The sequence below is a fragment of the Protopterus annectens genome, chromosome 3.part0, assembly GCF_019279795.1.
Source record: "Protopterus annectens isolate FY-2018-M chromosome 3.part0, PAN1.0, whole genome shotgun sequence".
Classification (NCBI taxonomy): Eukaryota; Metazoa; Chordata; order Ceratodontiformes; family Protopteridae; genus Protopterus; species Protopterus annectens.
Window position 1 is genome coordinate 74,879,832 of NC_056731.1, and position 26,854 is coordinate 74,906,685.

Here is a 26,854-nt window from a genome sequence, read left to right on the forward strand (position 1 = left end):
GTAGGATTATCTGTTTGATTGTAGGGGGAATTTGTGTGCATGTGCATGTGTATGCTGTTTGTGTATTATATGTTCGGGATTTAAAATTTTGCGGTTATGGGGTTTTGGGATTTAGTGTTTTCAGCTTTGTAAGTTCAAAATACTGAAATTCAGGAATTCAGTATTTCGATTACAAAGTGGATATATATATATATATATATATATATATATATATATATATATATATATATATATTTATATGTATATATACAGATTTAGTTTTCATTGTCAAAGCCATATCAACACTCAGAAGACATATGCATACGACCATTCACGATATATAATATATATATACATATTGAGATATAGCTACAAAGTTGAGCATCTCACTACAGCTGGGAAAGGACAAAAGCTATTTCCCACTGTATCATTATCTCAGACAAACACCTACAGCCATGATTCAATATTGTGGATTTTTGATTACGTAGACTCAATGTGTCCTTCTGACAATGTAAAATAAACCGACATAGTTTTTTTTTTTATTTTATTTTATTTATTTTTTTTGGTATTTTACCTTATTACAAGAGAATCTTTCCCTGAAAAGAAAATAATCAGTAAGATTTGCACTAGTTATGTGAATAAAAATAAAGCTGTGGTGGTGATACTGCGGTAGCATTGTTGCCTCACAGCAAGATGTTGTCCAGTTCGATTCTCAGCTAGAATGCCTTCTGCGGGAGACATGCGTGAATGGGCACCTTTGTTGAAGGTTGTGCGTCAGGGCTGGCAACTCGGCACGTAAAAATCTATCTGCCAATCATTAGCAGACCAGAGTTCTGCTGTGGTGACCCCTAACCAGGAAAAGCCGAAAGACACAACATGTGAATAAAAGATAAAGTGGTCATTTCAATTAATTTTACACTGCAAATTATATTTCTGTTAGTTTAGTTTCTCCAATCTTTGGGTTTCTAATACCATGATGGGATGAACCACATTCCTAAGTCAATTGATTAAACTTCATGAAACTAGTATTGTTTCAGTCTTTGATGTTAGCCAAAACTTCTCTTTGCAGTACCTGCAATGTGCCCAGAAATGATTCCTTTTATAATTCATACAGAGTTATCTGTATCGGTAGTATATTTAAATATGACTGTAAATTCTTTTTTATGGGACCCATTGCTTCTACTACTGTTGGAACTGTCTGGGTATCTTTCAGCCACATTGCCTTCATTTCTGCCTGCAAATCCTTGTATTCAGTTAACAAAAGTAATTAAAATAATTAAAAAATTTAAAATAATTAAAACACATACCTCAAAAATACACCTTATGCTAAAAATGATTGTGAACTAAAAATTAGGAACCACAGAAAATAGCAAGTATGAGAATACTGATGAAAAAGTATATTAGTAAAACTGAATTGTGAAGTTTGGCTTAAAAATAAATTTACTTATTAATGGCAGTGTCTGCATGTCCTCCCCGTGGTTGGTTGAACTTCAAAGACGTTGCAGGTAGGTGTGTGTGTGCCTTTTGTGAAAGTTGGATGTTGGGCTGGTAACTCGGCACTGTAAAACTTCACTGCCAATGATGAGCGGACCGGTGATCCACTGTGGTGACCCCTAACTGGGATAAGCTGAAAAACAACGACTAATTGCAGTGTAACATTTAAAAAATATATAATTAATGCAATAAAATGGTTTGAAAGCACATAAATAGACATTCCTGTTGCTATGAGATATTCCAGAATAATGTAAGCATAGAGATTACAGAAAAACGCAGATTTTAATTTTAGTACGCTGCTAATTGTCCAGGACTTGTAGTGGCATTTGTTTTTAACTGCCATTTTAGTTCTTGAAATTCTAAAAGTCTTCCTTTGGTCCTCCTCTCTGCCCTAAATCTACATGATCTATCACAGTAAACTTGAATGAGTGAGTGTGATTATCCCTGAGATGCTTATACAAAGCATTGCCATGAAAACCATGTTAGAGAGGAGAGGTTATTCTGGTACATTTTGTCAGATATAGTTAGTGAAGTTTAATCGTTTTAATTACTTTTGTTAATTGCTTAATAAAAAAATGGGAGGGGTTTGCAGTGCATTTAAACTAAATGCGTTATGTGAACTGTATTCTGATGAAGTCCACAATACCATAGAGGAAAGTAATAAATGGTTGAGTAAAATGTTATTTTATTATCACTCTACTGTGTCCTGTGCATTTTCTTCCAGTGTGTTGGTTTGATGTTCAAATATTCCTTATCTATCCCAGATATGCTCCAGTTCTTGGATACAATGGACCAGATGTCATTAAAATGAATGTTATATGGTAAAGCAAATACTTTTTGAAATCTGGAATCTGATTCATTCCTATCAGTTGTCATCAATGTGTTATTTTTTTCTTTACCAGACCCCAATAAAGGGATAACCCAGAAGTGTATGCTGTCCATGTGGCCTTAGTTATTGAGGAAAACTAGGAAGGGTAGGGGAAGAGAGATGTACCTCATTGCATTGCACTGATACCATTGGCTTATTCTTTGTCAAACGTGATTCAGGATTCAAAGTGTTTTTTGCCCAATTGCTGCTGCTTACAGCATCACATGTCCAGACATACAGCTCTAATGCCTCCAGTGGAGACAACAGGAACTGCAACCAGCCTTTAGAGGTGTGGACTAATATGCTCAGCAATAATTAGAAGGCTTATAATTCACATTGGATGGAAGCTAACTCCGAATAGGCTAAAGCAGCAAACTGCACTTGCTACCATATTTATGTTTGTAACTGGGATAGTACACTGATTGTAACAGATCATATTCAGGCATAATTTAAGTATTTTCAGGCACAGTTTGGGTCAGCTCCTTTCAATGAACAGAGAAATTGGCTATTCAATAACTTTGATGCAAGCTTTCACAGGACTAATTTTGAAGGTTACGGCCATTGGGTCCACACCTGTACAAACTGTAAGTGTAATCAAATGTAAAGAGGTAAGTGGAAGGCTGTCTGAATGGTAGAGGGTATATGGTTATAATCATAGGAATGATACACCCCACAATGCAAAAAAAGACATTAGAATTCCACGTCTCAACACTGCACCCATTAGCAGGGATCCAACCTAATCCTTCACAGGACATGTAGCACTGCAAACTGTATGATGATGTCAGCAGCATCCACAAGTAGAAAAAGGAGGACCTAACTGGATTTTGATAGTAAGTAAAAGTGAAGGTTTTGTGTACTGTGCTATAAATTACAGTGCTCTGTACTTTGGAAATCAGAATATGAACAGCAACTAACTCAAAGAAAAGGTACTGCTTTGGACTAATGAGTATAATAATAAGAATAGTAATAATAATAATAATAATCATATTAATAATAATAATATGATCACCAGAAAACACAAGAATAAACTACTCTGCACAATGCAGCAAGGAAATGTAAACATGGATTAGCTACTGAGTTCTCTAGTACTGTTCTTATCGGACTCGGGGAAATGGATGACATCTTTTATTCTGTATAAGTAACAGTAAGGTTTCATCTGGAATATAACACAGAGTCCTGCAGGACTTACATAAAGGCATTCATTAAGATAAATGTAGGTGAGAAGAAGATCAGTATCTATATGATGAAGCATTATGAGAGACTAAGGGCACAGAGTACAGACAGCATGGTGGAGAGTGTACTCAGAGATAAAACATAACCTCAGAACACATTGTCCTGAAAGGAATACATGCAGAGTAGGTCTAAATGTGAAAGAAAGGACAGAGAGGAAGTGACATGACCTGTAATCCATGGTACACATTTTAAATCTGAGATACAGGAAAAACTTTTTTTTTTTAAGATCTGTAATACTGAAGGGAGCAGTACATTGGCACAGTGGTTAGTACTGCTAATCAAAAGGATGATGCAGTGGTGCAGCAGTAGCATTGTCACCTCACAGCAAGAGGTTTCTTGTTTGATTCTTGACCGGGGTGCATTCTGTGCAGTCTGCATGTCCTCCCTGCATTTGTGTGGGTTTCTGCCGGGTCTTCCAGTTTCCTCCTGTGTCACAAAGACATGCTCCTGGAACATTTCTCCCTGGGCCTCTGATGAAAATTGGCTTAGTTCCAAGTTGGATTTTCATGGTAAATAAATAAAAGCATTTTGATCTCCTGTTGAGTTGTTGGCTGTTGCTACATGTGTAGTTTTCATGGCTTTTCTATCTTTGTTTGGGATTTAATTAGGGCTTCTGTAGCTGCCAGTATCCCAAAGACGGGCTATATGTAAACAGTTGAAAATAGTCTATACTTGTTTGTGCCATTTGTAAATGAGTGTGTGCATATATTTCTTGAAATTGACTGGCACCTTGTCCAGGATTAGATTCTTTGCCATTCATTCAATCAGTTCTAGGATAGGCTGTTGCTTCCCAAGGCCTTAAACTGGACTAAATGGGCTGTTATAGAATGAGTGAGTGAATAAATGATATAAAGAGGTAGACAAAGAGTATGGCACAAACGATGATGAAGGAATGCAAGGGAACTGTGGTTAAACACTAGTAAGGTGCTTAGGTTCTCACTGCACATTCTGGCGCAATCAATAGACTAAGGCTTCCTTCTATCAATAACATTAGGTGTCTGTATTTTGGTTCATTGTTGCTTAGAAACTATGTTCATTATATCCATTTTACTCTGAATGATATGCTTCCCCTTTCTACTTTTCAAAGATAGCATGCTGCCATGGCCCTATATGAATATATCTAAATTTAGACCCTACCCATATAAACATACATTAGTCATGATATAATGAATGTTTCAAAGGCAATAAAGCAAAAACACATATTGTTGTTACCAGAACACTATCACTGTGATCTGATATGTAGTTATTCAGGACAGTGGCAAAGATGGACAATAAAGCAAGCCATGTTTGCTACTTTCCTCACTTACTGACTGCTCTTCAGACACTACTGAATTCTCAATTTTGCCTGTTTCAGAGTTTGTTTCAAACAAGTTCCATCCATCATGCATTGCATGAACATAACTGATTTCAGTCAGTTACTGGCTCCATTCTTTGTTACAAAGTGAAAATGAAATTCCAGTAAAGATAGAATCTAGTGCCTCAGGTCGGTAGTTGAAGACATATATAGCAGCACTGAAGCATGTTATCTATAAATTCTGAAATAAATATTAAGTGGATCACAAATATTTGTGATTACTTCAAAGCATTTGCATTTTTCATGTGTAAAAATGTATAACATACTCTCCTGGTTCTTTTAGAGGAAATAAAAGTAAATATAAGGTAATCTGCTTTTGGGTAGGCTGCACTATAACCATATGTAAAACACACTTCCATTTGGTGCCTTTGGTTTTACTGGAAAGATATAGGTAGCAATTGTTTCAAGACCATGAAAAAGTCATTATAATGAAAAAGTAGTATTCACTGCTATGATAAAGTGTTTGCTGGTGTAATACAGGTTATATATTTGAAGCTGTATAAGGCATGTAAATACAAGGAGGCAATTAGATGTACTGCTTGTCCTTGAGAATTAGTATAACTCAGTGGAATTTATGTTTATTCTTGAAGCAGTTCATTGAATAAAATATTATTTGATATGACTTGACTAATTAGGCTGAACAGTTCCCTGGGTCAGTTTGCTCATGCAAAAATAAATACTTAATGAGGTTGTATATCCTGCTTGTTAAGCGACAGTCACACCTCTCTGCATCTCTCAAAAGCTCTATGTCACCTCGACATGAAGGATGCATTGTCCTTTCGCACTCACTGCATTAGAAAACTTGCTTTCCATTATGATTGTCATTTCATAAATCACTCAAGCTATTATTTTCTATGTCATTAGTCCTTCATTTATTAACAGAATTATGTTCCCTCTCACATACTATTACTTAGTTAATATTACTTTGAGATTACTAAACAACCTGCAACTCCCTGAATCACAAGAGCTAGCTTACGTGGAATATCTGACAGAGGCATGAGAAACAAATGCAGGAGTGAAGTTGTACTAGAAGTCAGTTATTAAAGAATCTTCCACCCACACAGTGAAGCAGACTCATCCATTTGTGCAACGATCCAGTAGGAAAAGCAGGGACAGTGCGTGCACCAGGGGGTAGGTTTTCCCTGGCAGTAAGTATACATCTGGGTTTTGACACCTTCTTATAAAGATATGGCTTTCCTTTTGGTCAAACGTGTAAGGTTTTATACCATTAAATCTGCTTCTATATGAAATGTGCAGGTGTTTGACATATGCAGCTTGTAATTATCAAAGCAAAAATTCACTGAAGAATGATTTCATTCTGTCCTTCAAATATTCTTACATCTTACATTTAGCCACTAAATATAGTTCTTCTGAGTACCCATTTATTGGTTTATTCCAGGTATTAGTGACCTAATTAATTGATGTAGTCTTTATCCCTATCTTGTCTTCCAGCTCTGAGACAGTCTGTGAAAGTGTTTTCAAAAGATGGTTTTAGCTCAGCTAAATTCTTTCATGTGGTAACTATGACAAACATCAGTGTTTCCTCTTCAACACCATTCATCTTAGTGGTATTCACGCCAATAGTAGCGTGCCTCCTGTCATCTCCTCTCCTTTCCTGAACTCTTAGCACCTGTCCTGTACTATCATGCCTTCTTTCATTGCGTATATGCCAGCTCCCCAAGTTTCTTTTCAAACCACAGACTTTACAAGATTCTATATTTCCTTTTGTTTTTAATTTGTGTAAACTGGATGAGAACTATCAGCCAGTTCTTCATTTTCTTTTTGGCTGCCAGGAATTACAGAGTGCTCTAGATGCATTATTACCAGAGCCCTCTAGCACTGGAAGGTAATGTCACTGCTTCTTCAATATGATCTCTTTGTAGTACAGATCTGCATGCATTTGGCCTGTACTGATGTTCTTTAATATCATGTTGCATGTTAGAATAGCTCATAACTTTAGTTCTTGCTTACTGAGTCTACATTCCCTCATGGAAACATATACTTTATACGTTGTTGACCAGGTTACTCCCACTTGACTAATGGCACCTATTCAGGAAAAACCTGAGGAGGTATTTATACTATGAGAAATTTGGCGAGGATACCAAGGAACTTTCCCTACTCTTTTGATAAGTGTCATGGGTTCTTTAACATCCACTTGAGCTACCACCAACTCAGGCAGATAGAGCCTCAATTTACCACCTCATCCAAAGAAAGGTAGGCTCCCTATCATAATGTACTTCAGTGTAAGCAGTGGAAAAATAAACTGCCTGGTGCAGGAAGAGAGTCCAAAGCTTCCCACAGCAAAGGCATATATAAGTACCTATTGAGCTGCTGAGACTTAATAAGCAGTAATGCTAGCAGTGATACATGATTCATGTATCAGCATCAGTAATAAGCTGCAGATGACATCAGTCTTTGGTCAGCTCTTTTGGTGGCTAGACATTCCCTGTCATCATGGTTTGTAATTCAGTTTGAGCAGTGTACATTAGAGGCTACTCTAAAGGCTTGAAGCAGAGGAACTCTGTTTTTTAGCTGTTTCATGTATTTATTTATCTATTTTATTCATGTATTGATTTGTTTGTTTTAGCAACCAGAACTAAATATTCACTGTAATTAGCACTGGAATATATTCAAATCACTCTAGCTGTTAGTTTCCTCTATCCTGTCTATATTTGATTGTACTTTCTGCTTCAGACCATAAGTAGTATAATATATCTATTATTGGCAAATGAATTCCCTGAAAAAGTACCCATCAAGTGATCATCTGTCAAATTCCACCAATGACTGCCTAATTGATTGAACAGCTGATTAAATAAAAGTGCATTTTAAAATTAGAACTACAACTAAAATAATAGCTAAAACTATCATCTGAAAGTAGGCCTAAGCTGAAAACCCTTATCTTTGTGTAATCCAATTCTACTGGGCTCAAAATAATACTGTCAAAATGATATAATTTCAGAGATGTAATGAAGAAAGGTTATCTTGCCTGCCTGAATCTAGAGTGGCACTTAAATCCAGTGGACACTAGCAAGATAAAACATAAATTTTCTCCCTGTAGTCCTTAATCTAGCCTCCAAAACAGCCAATAGACTGCCACTGAATAACCTGAGCTGTTTCAGATAGGCATAGGATCTCAACAACTTATTAATGTAAACAGGACCCAGATCATATTGGGACCAGTAAGTCACATTAAGATCTTAACCATAGCCACACCAGCAACCGACTACAAATCCTGTAGTATTGGCATAACATGGCAAGTGCTAGATATAGCAGACACCAATTTAGCCATGGCATTTTGTACCTACTGCAGGCATGGCAAATCAACAAAATGTAGAATCGTCAATCCTGAAGCTTTTTCTAGCACATATATGAGATTTAATCTGTCACAGCTTTACTCCTGCTTCTTCATGTCTTCAATGCCAACTGTTTTTCGACTAACAAGGAAGATTGTTGTATATCTGCATTATCTTCCTTAGATGATGCTTAATGTACATACCACATCCACTTACTCAAAAGAGTCTATCAAAAATCAAGATCTGCCTTCATTTTATCATGTAACATAATTACCATTCTTCCTTTATCCCCAAGTAAACCCAGTGCTCACTGCTGTTTTTACCAGTTATTGGCATGATGTTTTCTTTATCCCCTTCAAATGATATTGCCCCCCAGATTTACTAATCTTCCATGCAGGACTAGTCTAGGCCTGCACGGAAGTGGCCGCTTAGGAGCAGGATGGCAGCGTGCCATGCATAGTAATGAAGGCACATTGCTCGAGCCCCAGGCTTACATAGAGCTTGTATGCAGTGCAGCGGGTGTGTCTGAGAGCAGAGCCCTCAGAATAAACATGCCCCTGCAATGCTGAACAGCAGAAAGTGGAAATAAATGAGCTGCTACTGTTCAAAGGTGTCAACATATCCCCATCAACTGTCCCCCATGTGTACAGCAACAGGACATAAAAATCAAAAGAAGAAACCCCTGTACTGGTATCTAAAGCTCCGAATAAAGCTAACCTTACGCGCGCGGGTGTGCCCGTTGCTTAGCTATGGTGAAAGCAGCCTAAAAGGCTGAAGATTCCATGCACATAGCTATGGGTACCTATGCAACTCTGGGCGTAGACAAAAGTTGACTAGCCAATGTTCGGATTGTCCTGCATGGGATGAATGTATTCCTGGTACAAACAACAGATTACACGCAGACTATGTACACACGAACGGATTTAGCTGAAAGTATCACAAAGCATACGTGGCACACAAGGCTGGCCAGTATGCACACGAAACACAGTGTCCAGCAATACCAGTCAACATTACAGGATATGTAGCTAAATATGTAGAGGCATGTGTGTGTGTTTAAATACCCATAACTAAATATATACCTCTCCCTCTCTGTAGTACAAAGGTATACATACATAGACAGACATATATATAAATACCCACATATAGATATGCACATATGCAGACACCCATACATCCACATGTCATTAGATATATATATATATATATATATATATATATATACAGCAATATATATATATATATATATATATATATGTGTGTGTGTGTGTGTGTGTGTGTGTGTGTGTGTGTGTGTGTGTGTGTGTGTGTGTGTGTGTGTGCATATATATACACAGATATATAGCTATGATGTGATACAGCACTTAAGAATTACATATGTTCACAGGCCATGCCAATGGGGTTGAGGGCCCAATCAACAAGCGTGTAACATGTAGCATCAACCCACCCCAGCCAGATAGGGGAAACATACAAACAAACACACAGCAGTGTAAACAATCCACTGCTCCCCAAACCACAGGCAGGATACAACCAGAGGGGTGAACATAGTGGACCCGCTAAATCTAATCTTGGAACAGAGACAGGGGAGTCCCTTGCAAGACACCCCAAAAATTGTCCTGTAATAGGAGGCAGCCCATGCAATGACTTATCAAGTTGGGGCGTGTATGTACCCGGACTACAAGGGTGGGAAAGCCTGATGACCCATGGGTCGAGACAATGTAAGAGATGGGTCCCTTGAAGTGGAGAGTGGGCAGTGTGTAGTGGTGTGTTTAGACCCAACCTGCACCCAGAGTATGGATGAGTGCTGTAGAAGAGGTGTGGGGGGCACTATGGTATGCAATTATGGGCTTAGGAGTGCAGGTGTTGGCTGGAGTGGTTCTATTCAGACTGCCCTAGGGATATAAGCAATAGTGTGCATTGGGCAGAGCCACCACCTAATGATCAGCCATGCTATAACCAGATGTGTTAATGCAAATCCCACTAAATAACACCAAGGAACACATGGTCACAGCACCCCACTGTAGGCATGTAAGCCAAACCACGGCATCACAAGGTATTATTGTTGTCAACATCCCCACCCAGGGTGAGACTGTCCAGGCTCACCCTCAAATGCAGTGTATATACACAGCTGTTGCTGTAGAAGAAATGGCCAGCTGTGGACCTTCCTGTCAGCCTTCTTGCAAATCCCTGGACATTTTGCCACATTAACACCACTGTACCTAACCTATTGACCCCTGTTTCATTACTATTAATGTTCAGTAGTCACAAGTAGGTGACACCCTCTTCCCCAACTATATTGGCAGAATCTGTAACCCCCTACTCACGTGTATTACCTCAGCTGTCCCACACGACACATGTAAATAACACATGAATGAACACCTCAAGCGCACTTGGATCAGCACATGCTCACTACCTGGCGAAGCACCCCCCCACACAACTAACACTCTATACCCCTACACCAACTAGTGAAACCGACAACTCCTGTCCTGCCTCACATACAAATCCCAACATCCTGCAAACCTTCCCTATTGCTCCCCCACCAATCATTCCAATGGCCTACTATACAGTTACAATGTCCCCTCTCCACCTACCTACCTACTCCTTCACTATTCTCTTCTACTCTACCACACAGGTATGGCATAACCAAACCTAACTCAAATACCTGAGTGTCACCTATCCAGAACTGTGAAACTCCACTCCCCGGGCCACCGCTAACAATGGGGAAGCATGCAGTCGGATTGACCCGGACAACAAGTGTGAACTAAATACATGAAGTAACGGGGGTATGTGGCAGCAAGCAGGGTTACAGATGTTTTGGTGGCAGTAAGCAATGCCCATAAGCAATGTGGATGCCAACTCAGTGTAAGACTCCATAACCAGAGGTCAGCAAGGCTGAGCTTTTACGCACAGCAGTGCATACCGCCATACACTTCCTCCCACAGTGCCTTTAGGCACTCTGGCAGCCAACAGCTTCTCATTGTGCCCATTAACAAAAATAATCAGCACTCCCAGGTTCCAACCCCCACCCTGCACACTATAGTCCTATGAGTTACCACAAAGGCATGGCAGATACACATTCAGCTGCTGATCATCCAGCACAGTCATTCAAACTCATGAGTGCAGAAATGTATGTAAGGTATATAGATCAATACCAGCAAACATGTGCACATTGTAATCACAGTATTCTGAGCAGTCTGTGTGGCAATCAATGAACAGTGCTCTCGTCCACACGTTACTGTGAGAACCTTAGTCTTGCACAATACTAAAGAGAGGAATTAAAAACAGTGCACGCCTGTAGGGGCATGTGGGTGTGCTTCATGCACAGTATGTCATACCTGGAGTGTTGGATCCTGGAACCGAAGGAGATGAGGCAGGCCTGGTGTGTGAGCATACCAATGCCAGCTTCTCAAACCCCTGGCAGGATGCTACCAGCGGGAGAAACAGTGTAGACCAGCAAAGTCTATTTCGTGATAGAACAACCAGGTCCATCCCTGGTGGGACAAAACTAAAACCTTGTGGGTCACATAGATGTTCCCACCAGTATTGTAGGAAGATCTGGGAAGGGAAGGCTTGAATGTACATAGACTAAATGGATGAAGAGCCTGCAGAAGCTTACCGACACGTGCAGGAGTGGGAAATGTAATGGAGGTGTGGTATGGCTGGGCTAGCAACTGGAGAAATGGATGGATGCTGTGTACAGTGAGCTTTCGGGGACTGGGAAGAAAAACATGGGTAGTACATTATGTTAGAAATATGCAAATAAAGCAGAACAGAGCAATAGTGTAGTGGGTAGAGCACCTCGACCAATGAGTAAGCATCTCCCCAGTTGGTCCCACTGTAGCACCAGTCTATTTTACATGGCAAAAGCACGTTGTAACCAATATTTTTGTTACAAAGCCACTAAATAGAATGATATATATGAACTGGAGTATCACAAAAAATGCACATGTGACATATCTTTGTCGACGGAATAAGGCACTAGCAGTAGTAGGTGGTGGCACAAATAGGCAGTAGTAGGCATATGTACACACTAGTGCAGGCATACGGCCGCAGACAACTGCTTTAGAGTGCCTTAATCACTCTGCATCCAATGGGTCTTTGTCCAGTTACAGCAACAAAATAAACAGCCATGCAGAGTCGTGAATTAAGGACCCTATACACCATAGTCCCAGTAGTAGCTATCCACCCAAGCCATGGACAGATGTCCAGCACAAATGGGGCAGTGAAGTAAACATGTCCCCACCATAGACATAAACTAAACAGAACCTGTGAAAGGCATCTGTATGCAGTCATATGTACCATAACTGACTAAGCAGAACATTACATATTGTTTGAACTGAGTACAGCAGTAAGTCCAGATGTGAGTCGATTAATAGTGAAGGAAAGTGTAGAGATTTCCCAGGACCCCAGATACCGGTAAGTCTGTACATGTATCGAAGATACATGACACATAGTATAACAAGTTGGTGAAGGGAAATCAATGCCAAAAGGTGATTATCATGCAAATCTAATAATAAGCACGCTAAGCGCAGCACAGCACTGGCTCCCCAGACTACTGGCAGGATACTACCAGTGGGGGACAAGCAGTGTCACCCTGCTAAGTCTACTCTTAAACAAACACACACGTCCATCCCTGAGATGCAAGGCGATACCAAACGTCTGCCAAAAAAGTCCTCGGGAATTGTAACACATACCTGCTGCCTAAAAAGTAAGCACAGATTTGTGACATAAGTGTACATGGACTACATGTGTGAAAAGCCTAAAGATCCCATGGTTTGAGATAACATACGTGAAGGGGTCCCAAGGAAGTGGAGGTGGCAATGTGTAGTGAATTGTGGTTAGAGTAGGCTGGGAACCTGTAGGAAGTTGATGACTGTTGTGAAGGGGGTGATAAGGTACAACATTATGGATTGAGGAAAGGCATACCCGTGGCTGGATGAACCTATTCTAATGGGACCAGCCAGTGGCTGGTCAGCGAAAGGAGGGGGGACACAGAGAAGGTAACCTGGACATACCATTTCTCATGTGCAAACTATGTGATGGGTAATATGTATGTTGCATACAACCCACAGAATAACATATATACATGAACTGGAGTACTGCATTACGAAATATACTTACACACACACACACACACACACACACACATATATATATATATATATATATATATATATATATATATATATGTGTGTGTGTGTCAAAACAGAGATTACTGCAGGAAATGCACATGTGGTGTCAATTATAATAATGCATGCAACATTAGTGAAGCTAAGCAGCAATAGCTGTTGCTTAATATGTCAGCACTAGCATGTTAACATTTCCAGGCTCAACAAATCTGTTTACCAAACTACCTATAGGCATATGTAACCAGAGGTATGTGTTTTGGCGTGACAATTGAGCACTGCATACACAAAGCAAGCAATGTCGGGGCTAACCTGGTGTAACTGTCTGTTACCTGCAGTTGGTGATGCATACCATCCTTTCAAACATGCTCGCGACTGCTTACAGGGTGCTGTAATCACCCGCATCCCTCAGCCCTTCTCTCCAACCCCTGCAGCAAAATTGACAGCCCTGGATGGCCTGAACCCAGGACCCATACATACCACACTCAGGTGAATAAACACTACACCATGTCATATATACAGACATCCCATGTATACCCAGATATATCATGCAACACCACTCACCACCTACCATTTTCCTTCCACTCCATTTCCCTTCCTCCTTATTCCATACCATGTCACTATTCACTGTGTCCTTCCATTTCCTGTCTTTTCCTTCCCTTTCCTCCATCCATTTTCCTTTCCATACCACCATTTCTGTCCACCATTTTCCCTTCCACCCCCTCCTTCTGTCCCTCTTTCTCATTCCATTTCCATTTTCCATGTCTTCTTTCACCATACTAAATACTACTATATGAATATTCTGTTCTCCACTATATGTCCCTCAATCCATTCTTTCCACTGTCCAATCCATACTATTCTCCTCCTCCATCTTATCTATATATACTCCACTACTACTATATCTATATATATGTATGTATGTATCTCTCTCTACTCTCTCTCTTTCTCTCTCTCTTTCTCTCTCTCTTTCTCTCTCTTCTCTGCTCTTTTCTCTCTCTCTCTTTCTTTATATATATATCACTATATATGGTCTCTATATACATACTGATGCTTCACATGACACATATAAGAGTCTAAACCTATATGTCTACATATACATACGTTACATATGTGTATGCAGATATGTAGGTATATCAGGACATAGTCAAATATACATGTAAATATATATATATATATATATATATATATATATATATATATATATATATTTATATATATATATATATATATATATATATATATCCTATATATATATATCTATATATATATATATATATATATATATATATATATATATATATATCTAAATTTATATGGCTATATATCTGTGAGGAGCAATGAGATTAACAAACACACATATGTCCTCATGCACTGTTACTGGGGTTGAGGGCTCCACACACTATATGTCATGTACAAGTGACATCCTCCCCCATGGCCAAACCCACATCCTTCTCTTAATACTCTACCAAGTGTTGCCAGATCCATTAAACAGGACCACAAACCACGACATGGGCTGGGAGTTTCAAGAGTACAATATCCCACCTATATGATGTGAACTGGTATTGTTCACATATCATACAGTCTGCTTCCCATAGGTAATGTAAACTGTGGTAGCTAGCAGCATCTCAGGATACAGATACACAGACATAGATATGCAGATACATGTATACATATGTACATATATATATATATATATATATATATATATATATATATATAAACACTGCGTAGATATATATATATATATATATATATATATATATATATATATATATACTATCTTACATATACATATATATGGATATACATGTGACTACACATGCATGCAGATATGTGTACAGTGGGATACATATGTAGTTGGTGGAAGCAATATGGAACAGCCACTATGCCTACAGCTAACCCCTGATCCAACCAGACACTGTATGGGCCACCCATGCAAATGGCGACTGTTGCCTGGCTTATATACCCAAATAAAGGTAATTAGGAAGGCTTCACAAAACAGGCTTGCATAAATGGAATTACCTTTAAATTTGTGTGCCATGACAGTTCTACATGCCATGTCATATAGCTGTTCTGACAGTGACATCCATATAAACAGGGGAATGCAGCAGAGTGAGTTATGCTAATGCGGTAGTCAGGTAGGGTTCTGTGCATTAAGCTGTCAGGCCTGAGTCTTTGGAATTTGTACAGTAGTGAGGACTGATTGGGCCACAGGGATACCAAATGATCAGGAGATTATTGTAATGCAGGTGTATAGTTCAGCAACGCTATCACTCTGTACAGCAGCAATGGGAGGTACTGGAATAGCTGACCACATGGAGTTGTATGTGACATAACAAGGCATGGCTTGACACCATCACATGAACACTGACAAACAAGATAGTCATCTGGTGGGTGGCAGTAGGCTTGCAGTAACTGAAAATGTATGTAGATGCTGTATAGGTGGAAGTATGGCACTTTACGTCGGATACCATGTAAGCGGCCTAGCCCCTGGTACCCCACATATTTAACAGCCAAGGTCAATAATACAGGCCCATATGTTGCAGCCACCCACAGCCTCTGGAGTGCATAAGAGCACCGCATTATTGTGTGAGTACTGACCCGCACATATATGGCTAACCCACCATATGTGTAGGGATTACAACAGGCGTGGACTGATGGCAGCGTGGCGGTGTGATATACTCACAACCCACTATGGAACACCCCACATTTCCTTATGTGCAAAGCGATATGTGGGTCATGTACTGATAGCCTCCACACACACACTGCCAGACACAGGACCTGTGGTGGACAGACAACTTATGTTAGAGCACCTCTGGCCACAAGAGGATGATAGGCCACAGTTGAGATATGCAGACAGACTGCATTCCAAAGGTAAGTAGTATGTTACACACGCCTGTAACATCGGTACTATACAAAGCATAGCCGGCTCTATGCACTCTGTCTGTAGTTCAGAACCTCCTACACATATGTAGCTGCCCACTCCAGTGTTACCTGTAGAAGTTATTGCTACCTGCTCTCAATAACACTGATGCCTACACACATGTGGGACTGGCCTGAAACATCCCGCAGAATGTTCAAGTTATGTCATCAAATATAGCTCTTACTGTACATAATATGTGGGGTGGTCTGATATCTCACTGGCATGTTAGCAGATAGCGATGGCTTACTAATTATTATGGTGTACAACAAATACATCGTAATCAATACATGACATACCAGGCTGGCAGAGCTGTGGCTGGCAGCACATACACAGGGCCACTAATGACATGTTGCTGTGATAACCTCATACATTTACTGTTGCAATGGGGTTTGTGGCAACATATGTCCTATATGAGGGATAAGTTGCCAGTAACTGTCATGGCTTTCATTATCACCACAGACTACCAATCACTCACACTAGCCTCTGCAGTCCCACATATAGATGCTCCATAGGTAACACATGGAACCAATGGCACAACACCTGCCTGTCTTACAGATGACCCTGCAGATGGGATTCCTATAAACATGGAACTGACATGGCAGGTAGGGAGACATGTAGGAAAGGTATAGCCACACACACGCGGAAACCAACAGTATACCACATGCAGTATAGCAGTGCTTGCAGTCTGTGAAGCGGGTCAGGCACATCCCCACTCCTGTGTGTTGCCCTGTTTTCCACAGTGTATGTTGTTGAAGGTAAATCCCCAATCTACTCATGAATGCTGGTTTGCCAAACAATGGATCTAGTTCTTGCTCTCCAGTGGAATGACAGGGGCCAACACCGATGTTCCCTAGCTCTCTCAGGGTGTGTTTCCATGCAGTGGCTATGGACTATTACCACAGCTGTTCCATGCAATCAGCTAGGGGAGACTCGCGATTTGTGCAGGGCCATCTGCTGATCATGAGGCATGACTTAAACCATGTTGCTGCCTAAGCAAGCTGGTGTAGTCTCCCACATCCACTAAAGAGGGAGTGGGAGAGAGGCATGCAGAGCAAAGACATGTCAGGGAGGGTGGTGGAGTAAAGAGCGCTACCCAGCTTGTTTGTGTCACACACCTATCAGCACAGTTATATAACCCTGACAACTATATTTTCGTTCACAGTTTGATGCAGTTATTGGATGGGACACATAGGTTTACATGTTGTGGGGCGGTGAGAACATATCTCTGATAGTGCGTGACATCTGCAACAGGGATACAGTAGCTATATGGTAGGTGACATACATGTGCATGTAAGCATGAACAGGTACCATCGTCAACAGCCACACTCTCACAGGGGACACACACACGGTGACACCTTGGCAGGGTCAGAGTTACCAGCACATCAGTAAGCGGGATTGCCTTTATCCTTTATTGGGTACCACATGCACCATGGATCATATAGTGGTATGGGCAAAGGATATGAGGTGTCTGACATCTGACAGCGTAAGCTTCAGTATGCGCATGGGGTTGTAGTGAAGTGTGGCTGTGTTTCTCACGCCTACAACACACAGACAAACACACAGGGTGCCAGTACTGACATTACGTAGATTAACGATGTCTGCGGGTGTGTGGTGATGGAACTGGTGGCAGCAACCTTTCAGGTAGGTGATGGGTATACCTTGGCATCCAGGCCACATGATAATGATCTACGTAGTCTCAGGGGCTGTAGTTTCGCTATTGCCCACACGGGTGGAGTATTGTATCTCCCATCCAGTCACCTTAATTTGACTATTATATGCTGGTACATCCTTGCCATGTATGTGTTCATTACCCATGACGGAAGGCCGGTGTCTGGGATGTGCACATCACACATGCATGTGCAATTGACATGGATCTGTACCTGGGGTGTCTGGCCCATGTTATTACACACAGATTACCATCATATGTGCCAGTCTTGCCCCTGTGGCAGGGACTGGTAATGGGCAACATGCTGCAACTACGGTGATGGCATGCTGGCAGCATTCCTGGTGTCAGTGGCAGCTGTCCGCTACAGGGCGTGCTTTGTCGGGCATGGTATGTCAGTATGGGACGTAATAATGCTTTGGAGTGTGCAGGTGTCCATTGGGAACATGGGTGAGGTGCGCTGTCAGCATATATGTGCATATGGGACATAGACGGAGGGTAGCCCTCTGTAGCCCACAGCTATCCTCCATGATTACTGGCCGGTGGCCAGCTATGCGGTGTCCTGCCTACATTGGCTGTGCTATGGGCATGTGTGTGCATATGGAGACGTGTTGAGGTGTGCTTTCCTGGGTAATACTGGGGTTGCTAAATGTGCTTGTCTGGCTTGATGTCGCATGTATGGGTATGGCTTTGCACCCCAGCCTTACTCCTCGGCTTTATTTCATATATTATCCCTGTATGATGGACGTACATATAGTGGGCCATGCATCTAAGACTTATGCAAAAGAAACCCAGTCCACAGTGGCCACAGGTCACGTACTCACAACCACCTCTATACGGGATCACGAATACCTGCGCGCCTGTCATGTCTGAGTAGAACCCTACCTAACTGGTTTTACATTTCAGCACTACGCTTGGTTATAGCACTCGCCACTCACATTGCGATACTCCCTTCCCCAAGGGTGTATTCCACAGCGAATGACATCAGCAGGATTGCCAAAGTAGGCCATTTGAAATGTGCGGTGACTACCTAAAATGCATTGCTCCCTACACAGACGGTAGAGACACACAAAAGAAACATCCACGACTGACATGTGTGTGGGTACAGAACCATGACGAAGTCTATACCACACTACCCAGCATGGAGATATTATCACGAGCATCCATGGAGATTACTAGGAATTCCTTCCCCAAAGCTGTACTACACCAAAGAATGACATCAGCTGGATTGCCAAAGTGGGCCGTAATGAAATTAACTGCGTTAGTGACTAACTTATAATGCATTTGCCCTGTATACAGACATGAACACACACAAAGAACATCAGAACTGCCATGGGTGGGGATGAGATCCTGCCACAGTTCTAAATCCACAATCCAATAGTACACGGTTACAGAATGTGCTACCAGGGTATATTCTAGGTGGGTGACATCAGCAGGCCGCCAAAGTCGAGTATAGGAATTGTAATTAGATGTGACTACTAAAATCCATTGTTCTACACGGACGAACCAGACACACATGCACACACACAGTTGCCGATCTGTGGTTAGAACCTCCTACCTAGCTACTTATCACTCTACAACAGGTAATGCGGTTACAGGACGTACTACGGCGTGCGGAACAACTTTCCTGGAGATTATGTTCTGGAGTGGGCGACATCAGCAGTCTTATGAAATTGAGTATAGAATTGTAATTTGGCTACACTAAAATGCATTGCTGTCTACACGAACGAACCCACAAACACAGTTACCCGCATCTGGGTAGAACACCAACCACTATCACTCTACAGTGGTACACAGTTATGGGACATGCTACGAGTGATTACTGGGCTACATCCTTCAGGTGTATTTCTTGGTGGGTGACAGCAGCGGTCTTTGCCAAAGTTGGTATATGAATTATAATTTGTGTACTGCGCTAAAGTCGACTCTTTCTACGCAGACTACACACTTGCCGTATCTGGGTTTAGAATAACCCAGCTACATTATCACTCTGCAGCGAATTTTGGTTATGAGGATGCCTCACGGTGATTACTGGACTTGGAAATTTTCCAGAGGTGTATTTGTAGGTGATTGACATCAGCAGTCGCAAAATTGAGTATAGGAATTGTAATGAATTACGTTGTGGCACACTAAAGGCACTCTCTACATGAACTGCACACACAAACACGCACACACACACACACACACGCACAGACACACACACGCACACACACACAGATACACACACACACACACACACACACACACCGCACACACACACCACATCTGGGAGTTCAGAACACCTACCCTGGCCATTTATCTGCTCTGGTGGGTACACAGTTATGGGACTCCCTACAGTGATTGCTGGACTACACCCTTCAAGAGATTGTATTTGTAGGTGGGTGACATCAGCGAAAGCTAACCTTAAAAGTCGGTATAGAATTGTAATTCATGTGACTACACTACGAATGCATTGTTTTCTACACAGACAGAGCCACACACAGTAGCCACATCTGGGGTAAGAGCATACCTAATTTATCACTCTACAGCGGTACACAGGCTGGGATATTGCTCGGTGATTACTGGGCTACAATCTTCCCAGAGGTGTATTTCCAGATGGGTGACAGCAGCCTTGAAGTTGAGGTACAGGAATTGTAATTTGTTGGCTACTAAAATGCACTGCTTTCTACGCAGACAGACAGACAGACACAGTTGCCGCATCTGAGTTTAGAACACCTACCTGGCTACTTTATCACTCTACAGCAGTATGCGCTTGATTCACAGGATGCACTATGGTGATTACTGGGCTACAACCTTCCCAGAGGTGTATTTCTAGGAGGGGTGACATCAGCAGCCATGCCAAAGTGAAATTATGGGAATTGTAATTCATGTGTCTACGGTAAAATGCGTTGCTGTCTGCAGACGAGCCGGTTACACGGTTGCCAAATCTGGGGTAGGACACCTGCTTTATCACTCCACAGCGGTACACAGTTACGGGATGTGCTATGGTGATTACTGGGCTGGCACATTCCCGGTAAATATATTTTTAGGTGGGTGGTATCATCGGCCGCCAAGTCGGTAGAATTGTAATTCATGTGGCTACACAAAATGCATTGCTTTCTACACGAACAGGCACACTTGCCATGTCTGGGTTTACAACACCTACCTAACTACTTTATCCTCTACAGCGGTACACAGTTATGGGATGCACTACGGTGATTACTGGGCTCCTGAAATTTTCAAGGGTATATTTCTAGGTGGGTGACATCCAACATGCTGCCAAAGTCAGTATAGGAATTGTAATTCATGTGGCTACACTACGATACATTGCTCTCATTAGACACACACACCACCTACACACACACACACACACACACACACACACACACATACCTCACCACATCTGGGGTTTGAACACCCTACCTAACTATTTTATCACTCTACGGTGGTATGCAGTTACAGGACATGCTGCAGTGATTGCTGGGCTACACCCTTCCGGAGGTGTATTTCTGGAGTGGGTGACATCAGCAGCTTAGCAAAGTCAGAATTATAGAGATTGTACTTCATGTGGCTGCAGCTAGCTATGCATTGCTTTCTGCAGACGAGACATGCACAGTTGCCACATCTGGGGTTAGAATACCTACCTGGCTACTTTACCTACTCTACGGTACAGTTACTGGACGTACTCTGATTACTGAACACCTGTGGCGGTGTATTTCTAAGTGGGTGACATCAGTATGCCAATCCAAGGTTAGGAATTGTAATTTATAGCTACACTAAAGGTGCATTGCTCTCTACGGGCGATTACACACACAGTTGCCGTTTGGGGTTAGAACACCTACCCTAGGTGCTTTATCCTCTGACGATGCGCTTGGTTATGGGATGCACTACGGTGATTACTGGGCTATATTAGCGGACGTGTATTTCTATGTTGGTGACATCAGCAGCAAATTGAGTATGGAATTGTAATTACGTGTGGCTGCACTAAAATGCATTGGTATACGCGACAGACAGACACACAGTTGCCACATCTGTGGTTAGAGCACCTACTGCTTCTTTATCAATCTGTGGTATACGGATTACGGGATGTGCTACGGTGATTACAGGGCTACTACCTTCCTGAAGGTGTATTACTAGAGGGTGACATCAGCAGCCTTGACAAATTTGAGTATGGAGTTGTAAGGGTGTTGGCTACCATAAAAAGCATTTTCTCTATACGAGACCAACATGCACACACAGCATTGCGTCTGGGGTTATAACACCTACTTAGCTACTTTATAGCACTACAACGAGTATGTAGTTAGGGGCGTGCTACGGGGTTACTAGGTTGCACTTTTCCCAAAGGGTGTATTTCAAAGTGGATGACCTCAATTGGGTTTGTCATAGTAGGGCTATGGGGGAGGGGAGCAGTGTGTGCATGGAGGCCTTAACCATTCATCTAGAGGTTGACACACTACATGTGGATTCTTGGGATTATATTCCACAAGTACTTGTATACAGCTGCTTTAGATGATTACTTCCTTGTACTATCATGTTGCATAGCGCCGCAGCTGTACCATAGTAAATGTTATTGAATGCAGTGGCTAATGTCTACAGTGGTGACATCTGAGCATCATGTGGTTGTAGTAATTTGGCTGTGTGCAGGTGGGACAAAGCCTCATAATAGTTGCACAAAGAAACCATAATACTTGAGACAACCTTGACTGGTCCTCTTTAAACACTAATAACCCAACCTCATAATAACCTCCATTTACTCAGACAATAAGCTTACCTCTACTAGGATTAACAAACTAACAACGAAAACAGTATTCTAGATTGGATTCTGGATTATAAACCTCTATAAAATATCCAGTCCGGAACACACAGTGAAAAGTGATCACAATCTAACCTATATTATAAGACAAAGAAATGCCTCTAACAATTCCCCTATCTATAGGATCCTACGTGATCTCAAATGTTTCAACCCTATCCAATTTAAAACTGAACTAAATGCCTGCAACTGGAACCTACTAAAGACACTTCCTCTTGAAGAAGCTGTCCTTTACTTTAACACCACATTCCTAACAATTCTAGATAATCACCCACCAAAACGTTCCATCCGAATTAAATCTAAACCTGCCCCTTGGCTATCTAAAGATACAAGACAAAAAATGTTACTTAGAAACAAATCTTTGATAAAATGGCGAACTAGTAAATCTCCCAGAGACCACCAGACCTTTGAACACATAAAGCTATCTTCTCTGATAAAAGGAGTTATTATAGTAATCTCCAGCAAACAAATTACAATAACCCTCAAAAATTCTGGTCAACCCTAAACAGACTTCTTCACCCTGGACAGACTACCACTCTATCCCCTTCCGGGTCTGAAAAGAATTCCTCCCTTGATACTGCCAATACTTTCAACTCATTCTTCATTGATACTATTAATTCCTTGGCCTCCCATCTCTCTAGTGACAACACTAGTATCCCTGACCTTGCATCCTTCAAACTACCAACCTTCAGGCTACAACCCATCTCCACTGCCTTTATACAAAAATGTATCTACAAACTCAAACCATGCACCCTCTCGGCAGACCAACTTCCATCTGAATTCCTTCAAAAAGCAGCCTCTGTAATAGCCTATCCCATATCCATTCTCAATAATAGAACTATAAATGAAGAAACCATACCAGACATTTGGAAAATCTCTCACATCATACCCCTACATAAATGAGGGAACTCCTATGAATATTCTAATTATAGGCCCATAGCTCTCTTGTCCCCACTCGCAAAAATCATGGAAAAATGTGTTCACCAACAGTTAATGAACCACTTAATAAAAAATAACATTCTTACTAACTGTCAACATGGCTTTAGGCCCTTTCATAGCACAACCACCGCTCTCCTCTCCTTTACAGACTTTATTAACAAGAATCGTAATAATAACATCCTGTCTTCAGCTCTCTTTATTGACCTGTCCAAAGCCTTTGACATGGTTAACCACTGTCTCCTCTTAAAAATTCTTGAATCTCTTTCCTTAGAATCTAAGGCTGTCCGCTGGTTTAGTTCCTATCTCACTAACAGGAAACAGGCTGTCCTCTGGGATAACAAACTCTCATCTCTTCTCCCAATTTCACTTGGGGTCCCCCAAGGCTCTATTCTTGGACCTCTTCTTTTCTCCCTCTTTATAAATGACTTACAAGCAGCTATTCCCCAGGCTACATGTATACAATATGCCGATGACTCCACACTAATTTGCTCTGCTAAATCCATTCCTGAACTGCAAACTAATACTCAAGCTGTATTTTCCAAAGTTGAAACTTGATTCTTAAAACGTTGCCTACTCCTAAACGCAAAAAAAACCCAAACTCTTACTTTTTAAGCCTACTACCAGATCCCCTACATTAGATTTCACTATCTTATCTAATAATGGAACCGTTATATCACCTGACCCTACTACCAAACTGCTAGGTGTCACGATTGACAACAATCTTACCTTTGACTGTCATATCAACAATACCATTAAATCTGTAAACAGGAAACTTGGCTCTCTCTATAGAATTAAAACTTTCTTAACCTCCCCAAAGCTACTCTTGCCACTCTCATCTTATTTCCACTCTTCTCTATGCTTCACCAATCTATACTAACCTCAAGAAAAACAATCTCTCTAAACTGTCTACCACCTACAATAATATAGCTAGATTTGTTACTGGTAGGCATTTCAGAACTCACCACTGTCTGAATCTGCAGCAACTTAACTGGCTTGAACTGACAAACATGTTGCTTCTTTCCCAACTTACGTTTGTCCAAAGAGCTTACCAACCTCATAACACACCTGTACTGTCTCACCTCTTAACCCTTATTCTAATCTTAACTCCTCCGCTCATCAAGCAAACTGCTAGTTACCTTAACCAAATCTAATAACATAGCTGGTGATTCCTTTTCTCAAATACCACTGGTAAACACTGGAATCAAGTTCCTATCGAACTTACTTCCATTGCATCTACTGTTCTGTTTAAACAAAACTCAGAATCCACCTTAAAAGCCACTGGATGTGTCCTTGCTCTAATCCTGATTAAAAGTTAATTCCAGTTAACCCTCTTTTCTCTCCCTATTCTTTTGTGCCTCCTGCTTTCTCCGCTTTCTTTCTCCACCTATACGGACTTCTCCCTATATCTTTCCTCCTTTATGGCTATGACTCTTTTCCAGAAAGTATATATCTTTTAAATCTGCTCTCTCTTTCTATTGTTGTTTCTCTTTCCTTGGTCTTACACTTTCTCTTCTTGGTGTTAAAATATGTAATAATGTTTAATATAATGTTATTTAGATTGTCTAGGAAGTTAAAGTCCTATTCTTTCTTTTTTTTTGGTAACAACGTTCATTTCTCTTTCCTTGGTCTTACACTTTCTTTTCTTGGTTTTTAAAATATGTTATAATGTTTAATATGATGTTATTTAGAGTGTCTAGGAAGTTAAAGTCCTTTTCTTTTTTGGTAACAATGTTCATTGTCTACGTCCTACCAGTCTTTAATCTGTTATTTGTGCTCATGATGTATCTCTTTTGTCTATATGTGGAGCTTTTCTCCCCGGGCCTCTGCTGAAAATGGAAATATATCCAGTTAGACTAGCCCGGTTAACAAATGTAAAATAAATAAATAAATAATAAATAAATGGTTGGCTCCTTGTCACAGTCACTCTCTCCCACACATCTATGTACGTGTACGTTTGGCTTATTATTGTGTATTGTCGTTGGATATATGCATGTATTCCTATCCACTGTGTGTGCAAAGCATGGGTGGTGCATACTGGAGAGTGTCTGCACTAACATATGCGACTGCCAGATATGTCTGATCTACTGTTGTTTGCAGACATGGGCTGATTATTGTGAGCATGCCCAGTATGACCTTTCAGTATGTTGTTGACTGACATTGCTTTCATTTCTCTGTGTGTGAGCATGCCCAGTATGCCCTTCTGTATAGAATATGTGGATCAATACTAGGTAGTTTGTACTACAGTGCAGACCTTTGTGTTGTACACCTACAGGTAGCAAGGTGTTTCTGCTGGGTATCCCTCGATCATTTGGCAATATGGGGACAAACTGTGCATGGGATAGTGAGTACTGTAGATGATTGTGTCTGTGCTGCTTCAGCTGCATGGTATCACTGTTAGCAGAGATAGCTAGACATGTGTACCGTTATACACAGTGATGTTGTCTGTACTGGGGCATTGGCATGGGCAAGACTGTCCCAGGCCTCCATTTTGTACTGCGAGCCCTGGTATTGGCCCTGCAGTAGTCTCTGATCATGGTGATTTACCAGGAGCCATACCATGATTTTTCAGTCCTGATGCCCCAGCGCTGCACTCTGAATTGAGTGCCTTCACCCACACCAGCCATTCCTGCCTGCAGTAGGGAAGCTACAACCAGTTATGAGATGCATTTCGCCTGTGGGGTTTAACACTGCCATTTTCCTGCACTTTCCCGTGATTGCCCAGTTTTGAAAAGGCTAAGCTATGGGTGCACCTGCTTACATAAGGTTGGCACTGCTTAAAGAGGTATACCACTAGTCAGATTGAATTGGCTCCCCTACACATTGCTTACACTTACTAGCATGAGCTGTGCTGCATTTAGCATGGCTTCATAGTTGATTATCACTATATTTGCCATTTGGCAATGATTTATTCTTCATTACAGGTTATATATCTGTCTGGTATCCGTGATTCATGTGTACATACACTGTATGGGGACCTGGGGACTTCTACACTTTATTACAATAACACCTCAAATCTATGGTTACTGCAGTACACCAGTTCACATATTTATGTTATGTAGCAGGTTATACCACTTCACACTGCACATAGATTCAGTTCACATGTTTGGTTTAATTTTCCTGTGGTGAGGATTAGTTTGCTGATACCTCACTTATAATGATGGCTTTGTTGTTAGCTACTTTGACTATAATGTACAGGGTA